The 22,524-nt window shown below is 43.9% G+C and overlaps 1 protein-coding gene across 2 annotated transcripts in view; it reads left to right on the plus strand.

The window, feature by feature from the left end:
- coro2ba (coronin, actin binding protein, 2Ba) overlaps positions 1-22,524 on the plus strand; it is a 203,320-nt gene that overhangs the window by 106,061 nt on the left and 74,735 nt on the right. The window contains exon 2 of one of the 2 annotated variants that reach the window (XM_041175109.1): positions 7,680-7,850. The exons of the other annotated variant lie outside the window; for it this stretch is intronic. The gene's annotated coding sequence lies outside the window, so the exon portion shown is untranslated. The remainder of the gene's footprint in view (positions 1-7,679; positions 7,851-22,524) is intronic. 2 annotated transcript variants of the gene reach the window in all.

A 22,524-nucleotide genomic window follows, 5' to 3' on the forward strand; every position in this document is an offset into this window, starting at 1 on the left:
TGTCTCCTCAAAGCTTGTGCACTATCTACAAGGCACAAGTCAGGAGTGTGATGGAATACTTGCTTGGATGAGTGCAGCTCCAACAACGCTCAAGAAGCTTGACACCATCCAAGACAAAGCAGTCTACTTGATTGTCACCCCATCCACAAACATTCACTCCCTCCACCACCGACGCTCAGTGGCAGCAATGTGTACCATCTACAAGATGCACTGCAGGGATTCACCAAAGCTCCTTAGGCAGCACCTTCCAAACCCATGACCACTACCATCTAGAAGGACAAGGGCAACAGACACATGGGGGAACACCACCACCTGGAAGTTCCTCTCCAAGTCACTTACCATCCTAACTTGGAAATATATCACCGTTCCTTCACTGTTGCTGGGTCAAAATCCTGGAACTCCCTCCCTAATAGCACTGTCATTGTTCCTACAGCACATGGACTGCAGCGGTTCAAGAAGGCAGCTCACTACCACCTTCTCAAGGGCAATTAGGGATGGGCAATAAATACTGGCCCAGCCAGCGAAACCCACGCCCCATTAATGAATAAAAAAAGAGCCATGGCTTATGCAGTCTAGGGAGAGGAAATACATATCTGCCATATTCCTGTTCTTAATTCCAGCCGGAAAGCTTTGGGTGACAACTGGATCAAACTCAGCTATTTTCCAATGGGCCTTTCACCATGCACACTGTGTTACACAGTATTTTGCCATTAGCAAGTTTCTCTCAGTGATGCAAATACATATAGCTGCCCACAAAGTGTTGGCTTGGGGCCAGGCAATGAGATAAATGCCACTGGATTTACTGCCTCTGACTAGCAGCTCCAAGGCAGATGTGACTTATTCGTTGCCATGTGCTGCAGTTGCTGAAGCACTTTCCAACCTCCAGGAATGCCTAGAGTTTATGGGTTTAGAGTACAAGGTCAGCCCTGTGAACAACAACTAGATCCTGCATAAAAACAAAAAAAACTGTGGATGCTGGAAATCCAAAACAAAAACAGAATTACCTGGAAAAACTCAGCAGGTCTGGCAGCATCGGCGGAGAAGAAACGTCAACTCTTTTCTTCTCCGCCGATGCTGCCAGACCTGCTGAGTTTTTCCAGGTAATTCTGTTTTTGTTTTGAACTAGATCCTGCAGGCTGGAAAAAGATTAACCAAAGAAAGATGAATGCCATCTTTCGGGTCTGCTAGTTGCCTCCAAAGTGACACAGTTCATCAGGTTTAGCGTGGGATGAGCTGGAAAAGCAACAATACGGGGAATTCCTCAGGTGTCTTCAGTTCCAATTGTACTCTCGGATGAGAACACAATGGACTCAGGCTCGTCCTGGATGGTAGTGGAAATTGGGTGGAGAAAGATCTAAATCATTGATAGGCTGAAAGGAACAGGCTTAACTGACACCGGCTTTGCTACAACTGGCTTTCCAAGCGCTGCTTGCTATATGAGAAAGATCATCCCACTGAAATGATTCCCTCCAGGAATCTTGAACAGGGAGTTGCAAAAGTGACCAGGATCCCACAATATGTTTTTCAGATACATAGTTTGGTTCCCAGATGTTCTCTATTTCTGGCAATTTAAGTGGGTGAAAGGTAGGATTGCTCTGTGACTAAGAAACTCCAACAACAAATTCTTACATAAATTCAAATATTTTCTTAAAGGGGAAAAAGCAGGAGACAAACTGGTAAACACGCCCCTTTTGTGTCCCTCTTTTCTTTCTCCCTTTCTGCTTCCCTGATAATGCTAATCCGTTCTGGAAGAAAACACCCACCTTTCAGGACCTCACCTGAAGGAACTAGTTTATATGTGCGTCAGCGGCCTATTTGACTGTGGCAGGCATCACTACTGAGCCTCATCGTTCAACTTCCACACACCTGCATTGGACATATTGTGGTCAACTCCTCCTGCTTGAGTGTGTCCAAGCTGTAAATGATGCCATTAGCTTCTGTGAGTGGCTGAAGAGTTTGATGAAGGATTGGCATGGACGTCCACTGAACTGGCAGTTCACATTGTTGCTGATCGTGCCCGGGGAACCTCTGCAGCTCTGCCACATCTGGCCTTCCTCCGGGCACATCAGACATTGGGAGTTTGGTGTAGATGGTCCTCGAAGCATGCGGAGCCGAATTTCAGTGCTTGCCTCCACATGGGCCCGTCAGCTGCTGTGTTTTCCCCAAGAGAGGTGGTCTGCAATGCAAACATTTGTAATGTTCTCTTGGGCAGCAATCAGGAGTAGCAACACTGACAGATACTCCCCCTCAGCTCCTGCCCCAACCTGGGGACAGTGACACTAACAGTGGCACAATTGCATCATCATATTCACATCAAACAGGGGTGCAGCTAGGGGTGGTTGAAGTTGGGACCTTTTGAACCTGTGTAGCTCAGTCCCACAGTGGGCATTGAATTAACTTTACAGAGTCTAGTAGTAAAAATATTAAAAGCTATCGGTCTTATGGCTTTACCAGACATCAATGCAAGGTTTCCAAATATCACTTTGAAGCAGAATAATGCAGGACTCTAACATCTGTGACTGGAAGGACTGGCAGAGCAGGGGTGACCTTCACTCTGCTCGTTCATAATCCCCAATATCAAATCTTCAGTTTTTATGCAGCAGGAATGTAGCTGACTACAGGCCAACATCCTGCCTGATAATAAATAGCAGCAGTGCACTCAGCAACAGAACACTGCATTCGATATAAAAAGGAACGCTTCCCTGCATCTCTCTAGCCAGCATTTGAAGGGCCCATCACTCACAAACAGTCTTCCCAAACAGCCCTGCCAAGTTTCGATGCTGCTCTGGGATATTGAGCCCATCCTGCTCGTCCCTGCATTTGGTTCTCATTTATTTTACTGCTTTGCTGCTTCTCAGTAGATGCTCCTTCCCATTGGGTGGCTCTTGAGTGTTGCTTGAAGCAGAATATAACCTGTGTGGGCGGGTTTGCGATTAGGGGTGGTCAGTCATGACATTGAGGTCCCAAGTACAGCCCATAATACGATCAATGAGGAGGGTGCAGATAAGGGAGATCATTCAGTTCATCCATCCACGCACACCTCCCACTGTCCCCCATCCCCGTCATCCGACTCTCTCTGAAATGATATCAGGATCTTCCCCTTCATTCCTCTACATTAGAGTCCTCACCATGTGTTGATCACTCTCTGTGGAAGGAACTTCCTGACATCAGTTCTAACTTTGTTAAGTCACTCTGCCCTTAGTCTCACCATCATGTACCAATTACCATACCACCTGGTCATTGTTGTTTGTGGGATCCTGCTGTGCACAAACTGGCTGTTACATTTCCTGTATTACAACAGTGACCACATTTCAAAAGTACATCATTGGCTGAGAAGCGACCTGTTGAGGATACGAAAGGCGCTATATAAATACAAGTCTTTCTTTCTATGCCGTTCCACTCTGCTTTCTTCCCTTGCACAATCCCCTCCACCCACCTAAATCTTTTCTGATTTCCCTTTTCCCTGCTTCCTTTTCTCTGCCTATTGTTCTGTGAAGCCCTTCAAGTCTTTTGTTGTACCCCAGGAGCGCTAAAGGAATGCAAGTCGTTCTTGTAGCCACTGGCTGGGAATAGTTACTTGTTTAAAAAAATGATTAATCAGCTGCAAAAATCTTTGGAACATCCCGAGGCTGGGAAAGGTGCTATATAAATGCAAGCTTTTTCTTTGTTATACTAAGGGATGTAAAGCTTGTGTAATACAGACAGGATGAAAACATTATTTTCCAACAGTAATAAGTTTAGAAGGATTTTCTTACTGCGGCAGGTTAGGATTTAGAGTAGATGCGTTGTCTTTTCTCTACATAATCTCTGATTCATCAGGTTTGGCTACCACAAGCCAAGTTAAAGAATTGAGAGACAGGCTGACGGCTGTTATAAAAATAATATATTAACTCAGCTTACTGCTGAGTTGACAGACGTGTGGGTCAGTGGGCCTGGGTTCTTAAAGGGAGATGTTGATGAGCAGGTTTTAAAGAGGACCCTCCCCTTGGTGATAAACCTGTTGCCAGGATAATGAAGGTGCTGCGGATGAAGCTGGTTCAGTGAATTAATTCTCAGACCTGATGGGAGAGAGTGAGAAAGACAGGAAGAGAGGAGAAATGCAAGAGAGAAGGAGTAACACACAGAGGCAGAGAAAGAGAAGACACAGAGGGAAACAGAGAGAGATGCACATACACAGAGGCAAAGAGGAGACAATGAAGAAGAAAGAAAGAGAGGCAGAGAGAGAGAGACATGGAGAGAAAGAGAGATACACAGAGAGAAACACACAGAGGTAGAGAGAGCCACACACAGAAAGGCAGAGAGATAGGAGCCACAGACAGAGGGGCAGAGAGAGATACAGAAAGAGAGACAAAGGTGTAGAGAGAGACGAGTACATGGAAGCAGAGAAAGAAGAGACAAAGAGAAAGTGAGGCAGCAAGGCAGAGAGCGAGAGGAAATACAGGGAGAAACACACAAAAACAAGCAAAGAGATATAGAGACAGAGAGAGACATGTAGAAAAAGAGAGACGCATAGATGCAGAGAGACACAAATACACGGAGGCAGAGAAAGAATGACAGGATGAAAAGCAGAGAGTGAGAGGAGACACAGAAACACACAGAAAGAAGCAGAGAGAGACATAGAGGGAGAATGAAAGAGAAGCAGAGAGGGAAAGAGAGAAATACAGAATGAGCAACAGACAGAGAGGCAGACACACAGAGAAAGAGAGACTGAGATAAATTGGATGGGTAGCATGTGCCAGGGCCATCTGAAACAACTTGCATTTTTACAGTACCTTTTAATGTAGAAAAATATCCCAAGATGCTTTACAGAGGCAACATCAGACAAACAGATGCCAAGGCAAAGAAGGAAATATTAGGCAGGATGACCTTGAGGTGAGTAGTAAGGCTGAATGATCTTTAATGCTAGAGAGAGAGGTGGAGAGGCAGAGAGGTTTAGGGACAGAATTTCAGAGCATGGGGCCCGGGCAGCTGAAGGCAGGTGGAGTGGGAGCTGGACAGAATCAAAGGAATGGAAATTTTGGAAAGGAGACAATAGTGCAGCTGAGGAAGGTTTCAGGTGAGGGGTGAGAATATGAAAGAAGCTTTTAGAAGAACAAAGGACTGGGATGTTTTATTCACAGATGTAGGTTTACAATTGAAGTCGATAATTTTGATTATTGGAAGCAAGGTTGTCTTGGTGACCGCATTACCACTCTCTGGTTGCTTTAAGTTATTACATGTTCTGAAATGAAAAACACTTGGGCCGTGAATTTTCTCCCCGTAGCGGCGCGTGCAATTGGTGGCTCGGGAGCAGCTGGGAAACGGGCCCCCAGCTGCGATCGGTCCTCAACCGTGATTCCACGCTGGCTGGTCAATTAACAGGCTGCCTGGGAATGACTGCAGGGCGGGAGTGGGAAGAGGGCGGGCGATGACATCACCGCGGGCGGGGCTGAGCGCTTCGAGAGAGCTCCCCGAAGGCAGACAGCTGCTTCAGGGCGCTGCAGACCCGCACATAATGAAATGAAGCATAAAAAAGTGGGGAAAAAAATGTCCATGTATCACAATCAAGCACCTGAAAGCGGACCTCATGAAAATGCTGTCCCCAGATATTTCTCTTTATTTTCTTTACTAGCGGAGATTTCACCCCGCTCTTGGATGAGGTTTCATTAAAAATTTAAAGGATGTCTGGCCAATTCTCCCGTCCGCCAACCAGCTGGGCCGTGAAAAATCGCAGAGAATTGTGCCGTTCAATGGGCTTAATTGCCGCTTAATTGTCGGCGGGCACACAACTGACTTCTGGACGCGCCCACCGAGTGAAATGTCGTGCGAGTCCGTGATGACGTTGGGGCGCTCGCCTGATGTCATCTCATGCGATTTTATGCCCAATTGGGTCAGGCGCGTGCATGCCCGCTGGGCATAAATCTCTGCCCTTGGACTTAGTCAAATCCAGTGCACATTTTTGTGACATTCTTTGAGTAGAGAGATATCTCAGCACACCATTCAGGGAGGAGGGCAGATAGTGGACACTGAGCAGGAGGGATTGGCAAGGGGAAGACAAAACAGTTGAAAGTAGAGGCTTTTGGAAGGGAGGGTAGTGATGAGGCATGAAGAGCCACAGAAGCAAAGAATTCCTATTCATAAACATAGAATGTGCAGAACAGAAACAGGTCAACTGGTTTATGCTAGTGTCTATGTTCCATATGGGTCTCCTCCTACTCTACTTCATCTCACTCTATCAGCATATCCTTCTAATACTTCCTCCCTCATTGTGCCTATCTAGCTCTCCCCTTAAATGCACCTATGCTATTGACCTCAACCACTCCATATGGTAGTCAGTTCCATATTCATACCATGCTGAAGTTTCTCCTTAACTCTTAATTGAATTTATTATTGACTATCTTATATTTATGATCCCTAGTTTGGTATGCCCCTACAACAAAAGCACCAGTATAACTGAGCAGACATACGGAGTGATTAAATCATGACTGTAACATTTAGACAACACTGGGAGCACTCCACAATCGAGGGAGCTAGCAGATTGATGATGATGTTCTACACCACAAGCCATGGAAACAGGGGCTGCATGCAGTAAGTTACAGCTCAGGAGAAGTTGATAGAGGATGAAAACTCAGCAAACCAGGAGTCAGCAGGAGTTCAGCGGGTTGCACTCAATTGCACCTCTGAGAAGATTGTGGGTTCAAGTCCCACTCCAGAGACTTGAGCACAAAATCTAGGTTGATATTCTAGTACAGTACCAAGAGGGTGCTGCACTGTTGGAGGTGCCATCTTTTGGTTAGACAGAAAAGATCCCATGGCACTATTTTGAAGAAGAGCAGGGGTGTTCTCCACAGCATTCCGACCAATATTTTCCCCTCAATCAACATTACTAAAACAGGTGATCTGGTCATTAGCGCATTGCTTCTTTGGGAGCTTGCTGTTTGCAAATTGACTGCTGCGTTTCCCTACATTACAACAGTGACCACTCTTCAAAAGCTTTGAGACATTCTGAGGTCATGAAAGGCACTACATAAATGCAAGCTCTTTCTTCCAGAAAGCACACCAGCCGCTGCAGGAAAAGGTGTAAATTTGCTAGGTTGTAATTGAGATGTTCTTTGCGTTTCTGTCAGATGCTCATCATTGACCAGTTAAATGGTCAGTAAGCTGCACTAGTGATTGTGCTTTTGGGACGGTCTGTTAGTTTAAACCTGCCTGAGCCTCCAGGAGATGCACAGAGTAACTCCTGTGAGCTCATCAAAACAAATGGGCTTCCCATTTAATACAGTGACTGGGCACTAAAAGGGATAACATGCCGAGAGATGGGACGCTCTCTGATCTGACTACAATAGGTTCTTAAGGTTTAACAAAGTCAAGCAAAAGGACTATTTATTGACTGTATCTCCTGATTCCACATGCAAAAGGCATGGGTGGTGAAATTGGAGACAGGAATGGGGACATGAAATGAGCAGAGACACACTGGATCCCATGTGGTACACCTTGCCAAGGTACTGGAATTGAATAACCAGTGTGTGGTTTAACTGGCACCAAAAGTGACTCTGCTTATCTTGCCTCTCCCACCCAGGTCCACCTTCACCCCTTATATCTACAGGAGAATTTACAGAGGTGGGGAAATTAATCTGTGGATTCCTGATATCACCCATCCTTCATTGTTGCCCACGCCCCTTTTTATTTTCTTTTGGCAGTCTGAATCCAGAAACCGTGCCGACCATTTCTTTTGCCGTTTGAATTCCTGGGCTGAGTCTGTGTCACATTCACGGAACGGAAGAACAGAGCCGAGACCGGAGCAGAGAGAGAGAGAGAGAGAGGGGAAGAGGGGGGAGCCAGTCGAGAGTGCTTGAGGAGGAAGTTTCGAGGTAATGCTGGAGGAAAGATTGGAGTAACTAGATTGTGTAAGTCAGTTTCCTCAGGAGGCACTGACTACAGATTACTGTGGGTTAGGTTGCAATCCACTGTTCTGAACTCTTTCAAGCCACTGTTCCCAGCACTGGAATCAGTCATGCAGAGAATACTATACGCTGATTGATTGTTTGAGTCTACTGCTGGGTCTAACACTTTCATCTCAATTTCCTCTGGAAATGTTCAGTCAGTGGTTTTGTTGCTTGTGGGAAACTTTGCGGATAACTGAAGGAGGTAGCTAAAAATCTATCTCTCCTGTAAAGTATGCCATGGGGCTATTTTGCGGAAGAACAGGGGAGTTCTCCCTGGTGTCCTGGCCAATATTCATCACTTGCCCAAGAATCAAGCCCTGATACTGCTGCAAATTGGCTCTCCTGTTTCCTACATTACAAAACTACACTTCAAAAATATTTAATGAACTGTAAAGTTCTTTGGGATTTCCTGTGGTTGTGGGGAGCTCAAGTGTATCATTATTTTAGAATCAGCTAGGTCTGTTTTTGTTCTGATATTACAGATTGAATTTTTCAAAAGTGAAATACTGCGGACGCTGGAAATCTAGAACAAAAACAAAAATACCTGGAAAAACTCAGCGGGTCTGACAGCCTCTGTGGAGAAGGACACAGTTGACCCTTCATCAGAATTTTTTACTTACCCTTATCATTCCTTTGTGTCTTGAAGGGTCTGATTCTTTGCCGTTGCACAGCTGCTTTGGTGCTGTATTCCTCTTGTACATTGCCTTCATGTGCCAGGCTACACATCGAGCAGTATCAGGTTGTTCAACTAGGCAAACATCACAGATGAGCCAAGCCCAATACCTTTATTAGATCTAGACTCGTCTATTCCCATGTTCTCTTGGCCGGCTTCCTTTCTTCCATCCTCCATAAACTGCAGCTAATCCAAAATTCTGCCGTGTTCTAACTTGCACCAAGTTCCCTTTGTCCATCACCCCTGTGCTCGCTCACCTACGTTAGCTCTCAATTCAGCAATGCCTCGATTTTTAAATTCTCATCCTTTTTCTCAAACTTATTCCATGGCCTCGCCCTCCCTATTTCTGGAACCTCTTCCGGCCCTTCAGTCCTCCGAGATGTCTGCGCTCTTCCATTTCCGGCTTTTTGTATATCTTTAATTTTCATCACTCCATCATGTTGGCTGTGCCTTTATCCACCCAGGCCCTAAGCCTCTCCACCACCCTGCACCCTCTCCTCCTTTAAATCCAATCCTCTTTGACCAAGCTTTTGGTCACCTGTCCGAATATTGTCTTATGTGTCTCAGTGTCAAGTTTTGTTTAATAATGCTCCTGTTGTTATGATTCCCATGGAGACCAACAAACCCAAAGAACTGAATTTACTGGACAACCCCGACAAGGAAACCAATGGACAAGCTTACGCTTCTTCTAACTTTTACTTTGTCAAGCTAAAATCAGCATAAATTAAACATGAATTGAAAGGCAAAGTGTGGTCAATACAAACTATAAATTACACACTAAATAGTAGATGCAACAAAGATAGATCTCACAGACTTACTTGGTAGTCCATCCAGCTTATATCATATATGGCACCAATTTCAGCCACAAAGTCTTTCAAGATACTAATCTTCCTCAGGTAGAATTCTAGCTCCTTTTTTTCAAGGATTTTTGCCATCATCTGTTCTCATCTGACAGCACAGCGGCTAGTTTCTTTTTTCTCTTTTTTTGGCCAGCGCAGACAAGATGGGCTGAATGGCCTCTTTCTGCACCGTAACTTTACTATGGTTCTATAGCTCCCAAGCAACCTGTCCACAGGCACAGTCTTCACCACAATGCCGCACTTCTCTAGAACCTTCTTAGCTCTGCTTTTAGTGTGGGTCCATCTTGTACACTGCATAGCCGGTGCTGGTCAATCAATTTCTTTAAAATAGCTGAAGCCACAGTAGCAGTAACATTATTTTCCTTCAGTTCGCCCCCAGATCCAGCCTTTGTGTCCCTTCATACTGCCTGCTCTGAACCACTGGATCAACTGGCCTCAGATGTCTTTTTATCTGGCTTAACTTGCTTCAGTTTCCCAAGAAACGAGCAGTTTCCATTTCAGTTTCTGTTCTAGTTTTAGTTTCCCTAAAATCCTGAAATCCCTTTCAGCTTGGGTATGATCCAAAAAATACAAGCTTTGAAATCACAGATTCCATCAGACTATGAAGAACCTCGGGACACTTTACACTGCGCTGTGAAAAGCACTAACTAAAAGCAAGCTGTTGTTGCAGTTGTTGACCTGTCCTTATCCAATGAGCACTGTCCACAGGGACCTGGTATCAGGGGCTGGCACCCAGGGTGATTTAATTTGCTCTCTTGCCCTGTGTCCTAGTGGTATTATAGCGCCAAGTAACTGAACAAAAACCACCCTTAAACCAAGGTGTTTCTGGTCTGTGTGATTTAGTTTTGAACTGTGACAGCATTTGAATAGGCAAAGGCAAACTCAATCCGGTCCTCAGTTTACACTCACACCATCCAGGAGGTGACACCGGTCACTGGTCAGGCTGATTTTCCTGCACTGTTTCAAATAATTTGCTCAACAGTAGCCAAAAAGTGACTGATTTATGATCTTATAAGATCATAGAATAATACAGCACAGAAGGAGGCCATTCAGCCCATTGTACATGTGGCAGCTCTTTGAAAGAGTCGCCCAATTAATCTCACTCACCTGCCCTTCCCCCATAGTTGTGCAAACTTTTTTGCCTTCAGGCATTTACCCAATTCTCATTTGAAAATCATTAATGATTCTGCTTCCACCACCCTTTCTTCGCATCCATGCTAAAGTGTGGTGCCCAGAATTGGACACAATACTCCAGCTGAGTTGTAATCATTGATTTACAAAAGTTTAATATCCACTTTGGGTACTGGTGGTGTTTTCAGGGGAGGGGGGGAAAGGAGGAGACACTTAAGGCAGAATTTGATTGGCTTACCAATTGACCTACATTGGAGTGATAGGAAGCCATTCAATACTCTCTCTGGTTCTTCAGCCAATAACGCCACAACAGTCAGTGTGTGTCCATGCATGTGTGTCAGAAAGAGAGAGGAGAATAGAATGGGTTTGTTGTCTGCTGCCAATGTTTAGATGAGATATACATTCCCTCGAATTACAAAGCTGCAGTGTCTGGAGAGAACGTCTCTTGGATCCTAGATACCGAAAATGGTGAGTTTGTACCATGTCGTCCTTGGCGATGCTTTTGCTTTTCTCAGAGGGCTATTTTTGCCCTTGCATTGAGAAAGCTTTCATTGTAATGCAATAACTTGTGAATTGTGATTGAATGAGGCATAAAAGGCAAGGTGATTTAAGTAAAGAAAACTTTGATGAAGAGAAATTCAGTTGATGTTTGTCAAACAGGGAGATAAATTAGAATTTAATAAGCATTTTCTGTCATTGTCCCAGGCCTCTTGATATCGTCCTCAGTAATTAATTGACTGCACCAAATGAAAAAAGTGCAGGGATTTTTTTCCCCCAACAGGAGATCTTTTCCCTCTCTGCTCGGCCTTCCTACACCAATCAGAAAGTGACTAGCTTCTTCATTGCCTGATTGGTTGATTCTTGACTGTCTGCCAAGCAGCCTTTGTTCCCATGTCTGATATTTTTCTAACCAATCAACAAAAAGCGTTCAACAAAAATTAACAGAATGCACAATTTTAATGCCTGGATTGTCATAGAATGATAGAAATTTCCAGAACAGAAGGAGATGATTTGGTCCATTGTATACACACCAACCAACAAGTAGCTATCCAACTTGATTGCACTTTCCAGCTCTTCATTCATGGCCTTGCAGTTTACAGCAACTCAAGTGCATATCCAAGTACTCTATAAATATTATGAGGCTTTCTGCCTCTACCACGCTTTCAGGCAATGAGCTCCAGATCCCCACCACTGGCCAGGATTTTCCCCTCGGCGATTTGGGGGTGGGGCCCGCTCGCTGAGGGGAAGATGACATGGGATGACGTGGGGAGGAAGCTCCGACATCATCCCAGTCCCTTTAAATTTTTAGGAAGGCGGGTGGACAGTAAAATCAGCTGTCCGCCTGCCAACCTGTCAATGGCCAATTGAGGCCATTGACAGGCTAACTAAAGTCATTAAAGACCTGCCCGGCCAACCTTAAGGCTGGCGGGCAGGCCAGGAGCCTCAGCGGGCTCCAGATTATTCATGAAACTTCATCCACTGGCGGGATGAAGTTTCATGTCCGTTTTGTAAAAAATGTAATAAAGTTTATGTGTTTTTTTACTAACATGTTCCATCTCGTGTGACATTGTCACATGAGGGGGACATATTAATAATTTTTTAATGTTTCTATTTTTACACTTAACTTACCTGTCACGAATCTCCGTGAGGCAGCACCTTGTCTCAGGGAGTAGTGTGCGCGTGCATGAAAGAGCACACTTAGACAGATGGGGAAATCCCTCCCCCCGGAACAGGAAGCGCATAGCACTTCCTGTCGGGCAGGCCGCAAGGTCCACCCACTCAAAATGGCGGCGGGCCCCGTTTCAGTGGCGGGGATTGGCTGTCTGAAAGCAAAATTCTGCCCACTGTCTGGGTGAAAAAAAATTCCTTTTGAATCCTCTATATATCCTTCTACATTTTACCCTAAATCTACACCCCCAACCAACTCCTTTGCACTCTATCTTGACCCATCATAATTTTGTTGACTTAATTTTAATTTTATACAGTTTTAGTGGCAGCAGTGGAGTTTAGTATTTATTTCTTGAAGACTCCAAGGGAATCCTGGCAGGCTGGCAATCCATATGAGAAGCCAGGTGGAATGGGTTAGACTTTCTTCTAGTGAATGGTATCTTGGGACCTTCTAACATCTGTCTGAGAAGAATGAGGGAGCTGACCAAAGGAATGGTCAAGGACTTTGAGGATATTTCAGATGTTTGGGCAGGGGATGGGGGGGCGGGGGGTGAAGTTAGCAAGGGAAAGAGTTTCGGAAAGAAAGCTTAAGATTGGTGACGACTGCATCATGGATGGCAGAATAGGGAGGAGAAGAACACAGAGGAGGTGAGAGTTGGGAGCATGCAGGATAAGGAGTTTGCAGTGGTAAAGTCAGGAGCAGGCAATGATAAGATTTGTAAATGAAGATAAGGCATTGGAATCCAGGAAAAAGGCAGTAAGTGGAGGTGCAGGAGGACTACACAAGATATCTAGGGTACAGTAGCATAGTGCTTATGTTAGAGAACTAATATATCAGAGGCCTGAAGCAATGATCCAGAGACTCAAATCCCACCATGGCAACTGGGGAATTTAAATTCAATTAATTAAATTAATCTGGAATTTAAAAATCTAGTATTGATAATGACGACCAGGAAACTATCAGGTCGTTGTTAAAAAAAACCATCTGGTTCACTAATGTCCTTCAGGGAAGGAAATCGGCTGTGCTTGCCCAGTCTGGCCTACATGTGACTTCAGGCACATGACAATATGGTTGACACTTAACTGCCGTCCGAAGTGGTCTAACAAGCCACTCAGGTGCATTCAAAAAAGATGGCTCCCCTTCACGTCTTCAAGGGTAATTGGGGTTGGGCAATAAATGCTGGCCCTGCCAGTGACACCCACATCCTGTAATTGAATTTTTAAATAAAGGACTGGAGGAAGCAGGTCTTGTTGGAGGATAGTGGGTGACAGAGTTTTAAACTCACTGAAGGATAACCTGCTGAAAGGCAGTTGCAGTCTTTGTTGGCTTTAGACAATTCCTCAAGGCTGAGTTTGCACTTTAACTCGCCTCTCTGTTACATCAGCATAAATATTGTTATTTCACCTTGGACACTATATGAACACACTGTACAGCAACACACTCAATGCAGAACCCTCTGCAGCCTTTGCATTTCGTGAGCTGAACAATTAGCTAGGTATTGAATTGAGAAATCTTGTTAATGTCAATCCAGCATTGTAGCAATTTTTCGTTCATTACCAACCTACCATTAATCATCAAATTAAGAAGTATCTTTTTAAAAAATGGTTCATTTCTAGACTGAAGAATTAATTAAATAGGCAAAAAATATTACAAGATGTTAGATTTGTTTTCTTTGTCTGCTTATCCTGGTGGAGGAAGGTTAATCTGATCTTTCATCTCTGGAACATGCACATCAATGCAGCCCAGACTGACAGGATTTACATCTCTCCTGTCTGCCTGTTGAAAGAGGTCATAAATTCAAAGGCTTTGAACATCTGTATTCCATTTTTTTAGGGGCTGCGAGTTTGCAGCTGTGCTTGCCTTATCGAGCGGCACAGGGGCAGGGCAGGAAAGGGAAGTGTTGGAAGGGAGTTGAAAGGATCTTTCAACGATCAACTGATCTGTGATTGTGAAGTGCGGGGCAAGGGTAGTGGCCCCTCGTGGTTTGGGAGGTACCATATTTCTGCTGTGGGAGCTCTTGCATCCACTGTCACAGCACACAGTGTCTTGCTCAGTACAAGAATGAGGATATTGGATATTACAGGCCGTAAGGTCATACTTTGTGAAAGTGGCACAAAACCTGTTAAAATGGCTGCAACTTAACAAGTGACTATGAACATTTAAAATGTGAACAGTACTTGATTGTTTGGTCAATATTTAGTTAAACATGGGCCTGAATAAGGGTACTATGCAGCCAACTATGGAGCTGAATTTTCCCCCTTTGTTGGGGGGGGGGATGTTGATGGGCGGGCGCGCTTCCAATCGGAGGAGTGGCGCTATTTTATGTGGGTGGGCCAATTAAGGCCCGCCCAGCGTGACATCCGCACAGAAGCACTACGTTCTCCCTGTGTGGGTGGCGGAGGGGGTGACTTCCTAAAATTGAGAGTGCGCTCTTTCGCACATGCGCACAAAATAACGCACTCATCTCCCTGAGACTAAGCACAGCCTCAGGGAAATCACCTCTACTTTCAAAAATATTAAAAATAGAAATTAAAAAATTCCCTTCCATGTCCCTGAGTTGGGACATGTCCATAATTTTTACAAAATCTTTATTAAAATTTTTAAAATCCTGCCCGTGGATGAGGTTTCATGTTTTTTCTGGTCATCAACGGGGCCCCTGGGTTGGATGAGCAGGTCCTTTAATTACTTAATTGACCCTGTCAATGGCCTCAGTTGGCCATTGACAGCTCAGCGGGCGCACAGCTGATTTTGCCGCACTCACACCATCCTGAAAATTTAAATCTGGCACGGTGATGTCGGGAGTTCCCTCCGACGTCACCGCGTGTCATTTTACACTTCAGCGAGCAGGCCCAACCCTGCTCACCAACTCGTAATATTCTGCCCATGAAGATTACACATCCCTTTGTTTGAAGATAAACCAGCATTTGAGGAATATGGGACCTCTAAACTGTTGGCCTCTGAACGAGGGAGAATATTTGAGTTCAAGTTGGGGCAGATATAAGAGTGAATGACCATTGTTAACTGCCATTACATTATGGTGGTCTGGACCCCAGAAGTGTTAATCCTGCAGTCATGTGACTGAAACTAATTTTCAGGGACAGCAGTACAACCCGAACAAAGTGAATTTACCAGTGAGAAAAATCTGAAACACCAGAAACATCTGAAACATCTATGGAATTCATTGCCACAGAAGGCTGTGGAGGCCAGGTCATTGAGTGTATTTAAGACCAAGATAGATAGGTTCTAGATTGGTAAGGTTATTGGGAGAAGGCAGGAGAATGGGGTTGAGAAACTTATCAGCCATGATTGAATGGCGGAGCAGACTCGATGGGCCGAATGGCCTAATTTCTGCTCCTAGGTCTTATGGTCTTATAAACAGCTGAACCATCTTAGCTAAAAGTCTTCTAATGCCGCCAAGGTACAGTGTGTGCTGTTATAACATGGCAGATGATGTGTGCCAGGCTGACCAAATCCACAAGGGAAACTTGGTCATGCTATCACAACGGTTTTGCAACTTGTATTTATTACGAGGTGTGTGCACTGAATTCAGAAGTAATAAGTCCACCAAGACCTTTAGAGATATTAAAATTAAATTAAAATATTTAGTAACAGAATATAAAATATTTCAAGCACATGCATAAGACTACAATTACTACTATAATAACTCCTAAAATTCCGAATTAAGATGACCCCCAGTTATACTCTACTTAAGGCAATGGTTGAAATAAATTTTAGGTTTAAAACAGATTCAGCAAGACTGTGGAATTCCAAATGGCTTTTTTCCAGCTTCAGTTCCATGGGACCGCAGACTTACGCACAGATGCTGGAGGCTTCATTAAGGCTTTTCACACACTCCTTTTAGATCTTACATGGCCTCCTGACACATAACCTTTCATTTTCCTTTATATATTTTTCTCTCTTTTGTAAATTCTATTGTTTCATATGTCTTTGAAACTGTATCTCCCTCATAATATAAAACTTCCATGTTGCCAATATTGCCAATAACCTTTGGGAAAAATAAACACATTCCTTAGCCTTGCTTATCTGGCTAGCTGTAAAATCACTTTGCAATCTAAATCTCTTCACTTATCTAAAAATGCAAATTCCCTTCACATCTTACATTCTGAGCCAGCATCCATGTTTACTCATTAGCATGTCAAGCACCTAGCTTCTTTTGATGATTTAAACCTGCAGTCTGCTTGACTTCAAATGTAATTAAATCATACACAGACAGACAGACCCAACTATACTTACACCGCTAAGCCTACTTCACAATAAACCAGAAAAAATATTATGAAAATTATTATACTTTCATGAAATTGTTCCAGTTTCCAAGTCCACCTGAGAACTAATCTCCCGGCTATTCTTCTACAAGAAGCTTTGCAGTTTCATGAGAATCCTTTATTTCTAAAAGATCTTCACTCCAACTAAAGTATCAACTCAAATAAGAAGACATCAGGCCTGCTCAACATAAATTCAATTTTTATAATTACAACTTTAGCTTCATCTTAATCTTTGCTTGTGTGGAAGTGCAAGGGAGACCAGTGATTGAGGTGCTGCGGTTTAAACAGGTGGGGCAAGTGAGTGATAATAGATAGCCTTCTTTATTTTTAAAAGTCACCAAAAAGCTTACTGCTGGAATTTATTTTAAATCAGGAAAATTCACTCTGAGGGGAAGGAAATAAATACACCTTACACAAAGCATCCTGGCTATGGGCTGGAAGGGGCCACACAAATTCTGTCTGTAACAATAGGCTGCAGTCAGAGGTGGACACAACACAATGACATGATATTCAGTCAATTTTTGAATATAAAAAAAAATGGTATTCATTATACTACCAGATAAGCTAAAAGAAAAGACTGGAACTATTTCACCCAGTGCAGAAAGTAAAAATGGAAAATACTAGCATTTGTATAGCGCCATTTGTGAACTTGGGATGTCCCAAATCACAGCCAATTAACTACTGCTAAAGGGAATTGATATACCACATTACTGTGCTCATGTATTAAAGGCAGCGGCCAATTTGTGCACAGCAAGACCTCACGAACAGCAGCAAGATAGATGACCTGGTAACCCTATTTTTATGTTGCTGAATTGAGGAATAAATATTGGCCAGGACACTGGGGAGAAGTCCCCTGCTCTTCTTCAAAATAGTGCCATGGGATTTTATACATCCACTTGAAAGAGTAGACAGGGCCTCAGTTTAGCCTCTCCTCCAGTAAATTGGAAAGATCAGGTTAACATTTCAGTTGGGAATTCTGAGGAATTTTTCACAAAATATAAATCAATTTTAGTCTTCCAGATGCTGGCTGGCCTGCTGTGCACTTCCAGCTTTTCCTGTAGCTATAGTTTTCCTGTAGCTATAGCGCTGCTGGAATCTGCAGCGGGTTTCTGGTTCTGCTCAGTTTTAAAGCTGGAAGCGTACAAATATTATTTTTGTTAAGGATCCCTCTGGCCACAATGCAAAATAATATTGTAACTTGGTCAGGGAGAGAGCCTTTGGCTCAATGGTAGCATTCCTCCCTCTGAGTCAGAGACCATAGGTTTCAAACCCCTCACCAAAGAACCTCAGCAAGGAGAGACTGAAACTCTGGCCTGGAACTCTGGGTTGGAGTTCTAAGGGATACTCGCATTCACGAGTGTCTTCCCCACCCCTCAAATGTGTGGTTTGCGGGACCCCATCAAACCATCTCGTTGTGCAGATACTAACCACGCATTCTGGGCTGGTGGAAAGATGGTTAACATCATGTGAGGATTGTTCACTCCAGACTGTTAATCACCCTGCGAATCTTTCCACTTTCTGAAATATTTTGTTCAACTCGTTTATTTCCAATTAAATCTCAAACATCTTGTACAGCGTGTTTCACAATAAGTCATCGTGGACGAGGTCACAGTGTCAGTCCACTTCATAACTGAGAGCAACAGTTTGTGTTAAAACCCCCTTATTCAACACATTAAAACCAAGGTTTGTGCAGCTTGTTCAGCCAGTGTGAAAGATCCCATGGCACCAATCGAAGAGTAAGGTGTCTTGGCCCACGCTCCCCCATCAGTTTGTTTGTGGGCTGTTGCTGTGCACAAAATGGCTGCCTACATTACAGCAGTCACTGCCATCCAAAATTATTAATTGTAAAATGCTTTGGATATCCTGAGAGGCCAGATAAGTTGCAATAAAAATGCAAGCTTTTCCTTTCTAAAGTATGTTGCGGTGACCTGTTTGCAGATAACTAGCAGAACAGGAGTATTATAACTCTGGATAGCGCAATTAGTAATTGTCACTTATAAATTACATTGGAAAGAGAAGTGAGATAAGATATGGAGCTTGGTAATTAGCGTATGTTTAGGATCAGAAGTAATTAGTTCAAGATTAAGCGGGCTGTTGTCTTAATTAACACCTCTGTCACATTGCAAGGAGAACACATGTAATTATTAGAAATTCAGAAATCTGCAGAGGCTGAAATGATGACAAGTATCAGTACTTAAAGATAGTTTTTACCTGCAGCCTGAGCTCTCCTCCAATGAAGGCCTGGCCACATTGTACAAAAGATAGGACATCTTCAACTGGTGCCTGCATTACTCGCCTGAGGCTCCTGTGAGCTATTACAGTTTGGCTATGCTCACCAGATTGGAGTTATACTGCACTCAGCTAGCAGCTCAAGACATCTGAGATTAACGTGTTGAATTGGTTTCTCACCTCTTGACCTTCACGTTGTCAAAGTTCAGATTGCAACCTTACTTCGATTCATGCAACTCAGTCATTTGGCCCATCAGCTATTCACTTGGTCCCATTCCCCACTGCTCTGCAAGTTTTTTCTTTTCAAGTATATTTATCAAATTCCCGTTTGAAAGTTACTTTTCCACATCACAACAACTCACTGCGTAAAAAAAAAAATCTCCTCATCTTGCCTCTAGTGCTTTTTCCCTTTCACCTTAAATCTGTGTCCTCAGGTTACTGACCCACCTGCCAATGGAAACAGTTTCACCTCGTGCTCGCTCAATATCCTTCATAAATTTATATTTTATACCTCTATTAAATCTCCCTTTAACCTTCCCTGCTCGAAGGAGAACTATCACAGCTTTTGCAGTCTCTCTACATAATGTAAGTTCCTCAGGTACCATTTATATAAACTTCCTCTACACCATCTTTAAGGCCTTGATATCCTTCCTAAAGTGTGCACCCAAAACAGCAACAGGGCCTAACCCAACCAGTGATTTATAACTTATGATGCCACATTTAGTCAAGGAGCGGCTAAAACCTCTTCATGTGAACAGAAAAGCAAGAGTGCAACAACAATCTCAACAGGGATCTGCGTTACACCAGCATTTATTTCCCATCCCTAACTGCCCTGAAGAAGATGATGGGTGAGCCACCTTCTTGAAACGCTGCAGTCCATGTGGCGTTGGTACATCTATAGTGCTATTTTCTATAGCAGTTTGACACAACGGAATGGTTTGCTAGGCAATATTGGAGGGCTAAGAGTCAACCATATTGCTGTGAGTCTGGAGTCACCTGTAGGCCAGACCAGGTAAGGACTGCAGATTCCCTCCCTTGAAGGGCATTAGCGGGTTTTTACGAAAAATAGTTGGATGATCATTATTAAAGAGACAATTTATGATGGGTTTATTAATTAAATTTAAACTCCCCCAGCTGCCATGATGGAATTTGAACTGGTTTCTGGAGCTTTAGTCGAGGTATTTGGATTGCTAATCTAGTAACATTACTATCGTACTACCATCCCCCTTGATGTGGATTGTAATCCCAGGTTTGATCTGTCTGTATCGAATTTGCTAATATTGGTCTCAGTATCTCTAGACTAGAAGGCAAAAATTTGACAATGTTCCCTCGCTTGATGGTGATCCAGTGACCCCTGCTGGAAGTGTGTGTACATATGTGGACACTGGGAGAGGATGAGACTGAGCAACATTCACTGGCCTGAATTTTACCCTTGGCAGGCGGGCACAGGCGATTGGCTGGCCTGGGAGTGGCTGGGAAACGGATTGCATCGCCTGCCATCGATCCCCAACCGCAATTTTATGCTGGCTGGCCTGAAAAACTCAGCGATGCCAGGGTGGGGTTGGAGGGGGGGAAGAGGGCAGGCCATGATGTCACTACGGGTGTGGGTGAGCGCAGCGAGAGAGCTCCCTGAAGGCAGACAGCTGCCTCAGGGAGCTGCAGGCCTGCAAATAATGAAATGAAGCGGAAAAACATGTCCATCCATCACAATCAAGCACCCAAAAGCGTACCTCATAAAAAATGCTGTCTCCGGTATTTCTTTTAATTTTATTTCCTAACGGAGGTTTCATCCTGCCCTTGGATGAGGTTTGAAGAAAAATGCAAAGGCCGTTTGGTCAAATCGCCCGTCCGCCAACTCCAAGGTGGGACGGGCCACGAAAAATCGCAGACAATTGCGCCGTTAATGGGCTTAATCGCCCTCTTAATTGCTGACTGGTGCACCTACGACTTTTATGCGCACCCGCTGAGCGAAATATCACGTGAGTGGGCGATGACTTTGGGACGCTCGCCCGATACCATCCTGCGTGATTTCACGCCCAATCGGGTCGGGCGCGCGCTCATCTGCGAGGCGTAAAATTCTGCCCGCTCGGTTTACAATGAGGGAAGCCACTTACGAAAGTGCTGAACAGTGACTGGCTATCACAAAATCGTACTTCCTCACAGGTATGAAAAAATAATGACCGGACAGAAATGAAATTCAACTGTATATAATCAATGGATTTGTGGTCACAGAATCTAATTGCCTGGTGTTGGCAACTCCAATGAATGTTCTCCAGAAGTCCTGGAATAACAATAAATCTGCCACTAAGTTAAGATTTTAAATGCTGGTAGTAGTAGTTTAATTAGTGTGATTTGATATGTTGGGGTTGGCAGGGGACAGCATTGTGGTAACTTACAGTGCTTCCTACCAGAGAGAGTACGAGAGAGCAATCGCGTGAGAAAGGAAAAGAGATTTGAAGTGAAGGAGGTACAAGGTTTCACTTTACTTCAGTGATAAGTCAACATTCAGGAACATTGCCAGGGATAATGGGCCTCAGTGGAGGTTTTGCCTTGTCCCTGAGAAACTCAGTAAAAGGACAAAGTTCATTGTTCAGGACCCCACCAAGTGGGAAAAGAGAGAGAGAGAGAGAGAGGATCGGGAAATACGGTAATTAGTGAATATAAGCTTGGCTTTAAAAAGCCTGCTGACTGTAGATGGAAAGAAGGTCTTAGAGGTGAGGAGTTTTCAAGTTTTGCAATGGCCTGACTCCAGAATCCTGACTATTGGAACCAATAAAAAGGAGAAAGAATGGAAAAGTGAAGTCTGGACTTGCTGTCTCTTGGAAAGCACCCAATAGCTTTTCTTAACAACTTGAATGATGAAAGATTGATGGTCCCATACCAGACTGGGGTAGATAATGTCTTGCATACGTCCCTTTATCTCACTCCCATTTTGCACAGCCCTGCATAAGAAATCTCTTTGTTACAGTTAACCTTGTCTCTCAGGCAGATTTAACAATTTGTTTTCTCATTCCAGGTTATTGGTTTTGAAAAAGAATAACTTAGGGATTTATATTGCTCTTAGCCATGTGTCTCAGAAACTGTTCAGTGCTTCACATAGAGTTAATTATTTTGAAGTGCAGGTGCTGCTGTTATGTAGGCAAGTGCTGCAGTTATTTAACACACAGCAAGATCCCACAAATAGCCATACGATGAATGACCGGATAATTGATTTTTTTTTATTACGTTGAAATTACAGCACAGAAAGAGGTTACTTGGTCCAGCTGGTCCATGCCACTGTTTATGCTCCACGCAAGCCTCTTTGCACCCCATTTCATCTCAACCTATCAGTAGATCCTTCTATTCCTTTCTCCCTCATGCACTTATCCAGCTTCCCTAGAAAGCTATTATTCCATTTTGGTATTGCTTATGGGATCAGTGCCGGGCAGGACACCTGCTTTCCTTCAAAATATTGTCATGGGATCTTTAATGTGCACTTCTATCAGGGACAGATAGGATCTCACTTTAAAATCTCAACTGAGAGTGACACCTTAAATGATGCAGTACCCCTGAAGACTGCAATGAAACATCAACCTAGATCACAAACTGAAGACTTGGAGCTTGACTTAAACCCACAATCTCCTGACTCTTTTAACTTCTTTCATGGGATGTTGGCATTGCTGGCAAGTCCACCATTTGTTACCCATCCCTAATTGCCCCTTGGTGCTGGGGAATCTCATAGACTCGTAGACGTTTACAGCACAGAAGGAGACCA

This window comes from Carcharodon carcharias, chromosome 26, assembly GCF_017639515.1.
Source record: "Carcharodon carcharias isolate sCarCar2 chromosome 26, sCarCar2.pri, whole genome shotgun sequence".
NCBI classification, from domain to species: Eukaryota; Metazoa; Chordata; class Chondrichthyes; order Lamniformes; family Lamnidae; genus Carcharodon; species Carcharodon carcharias.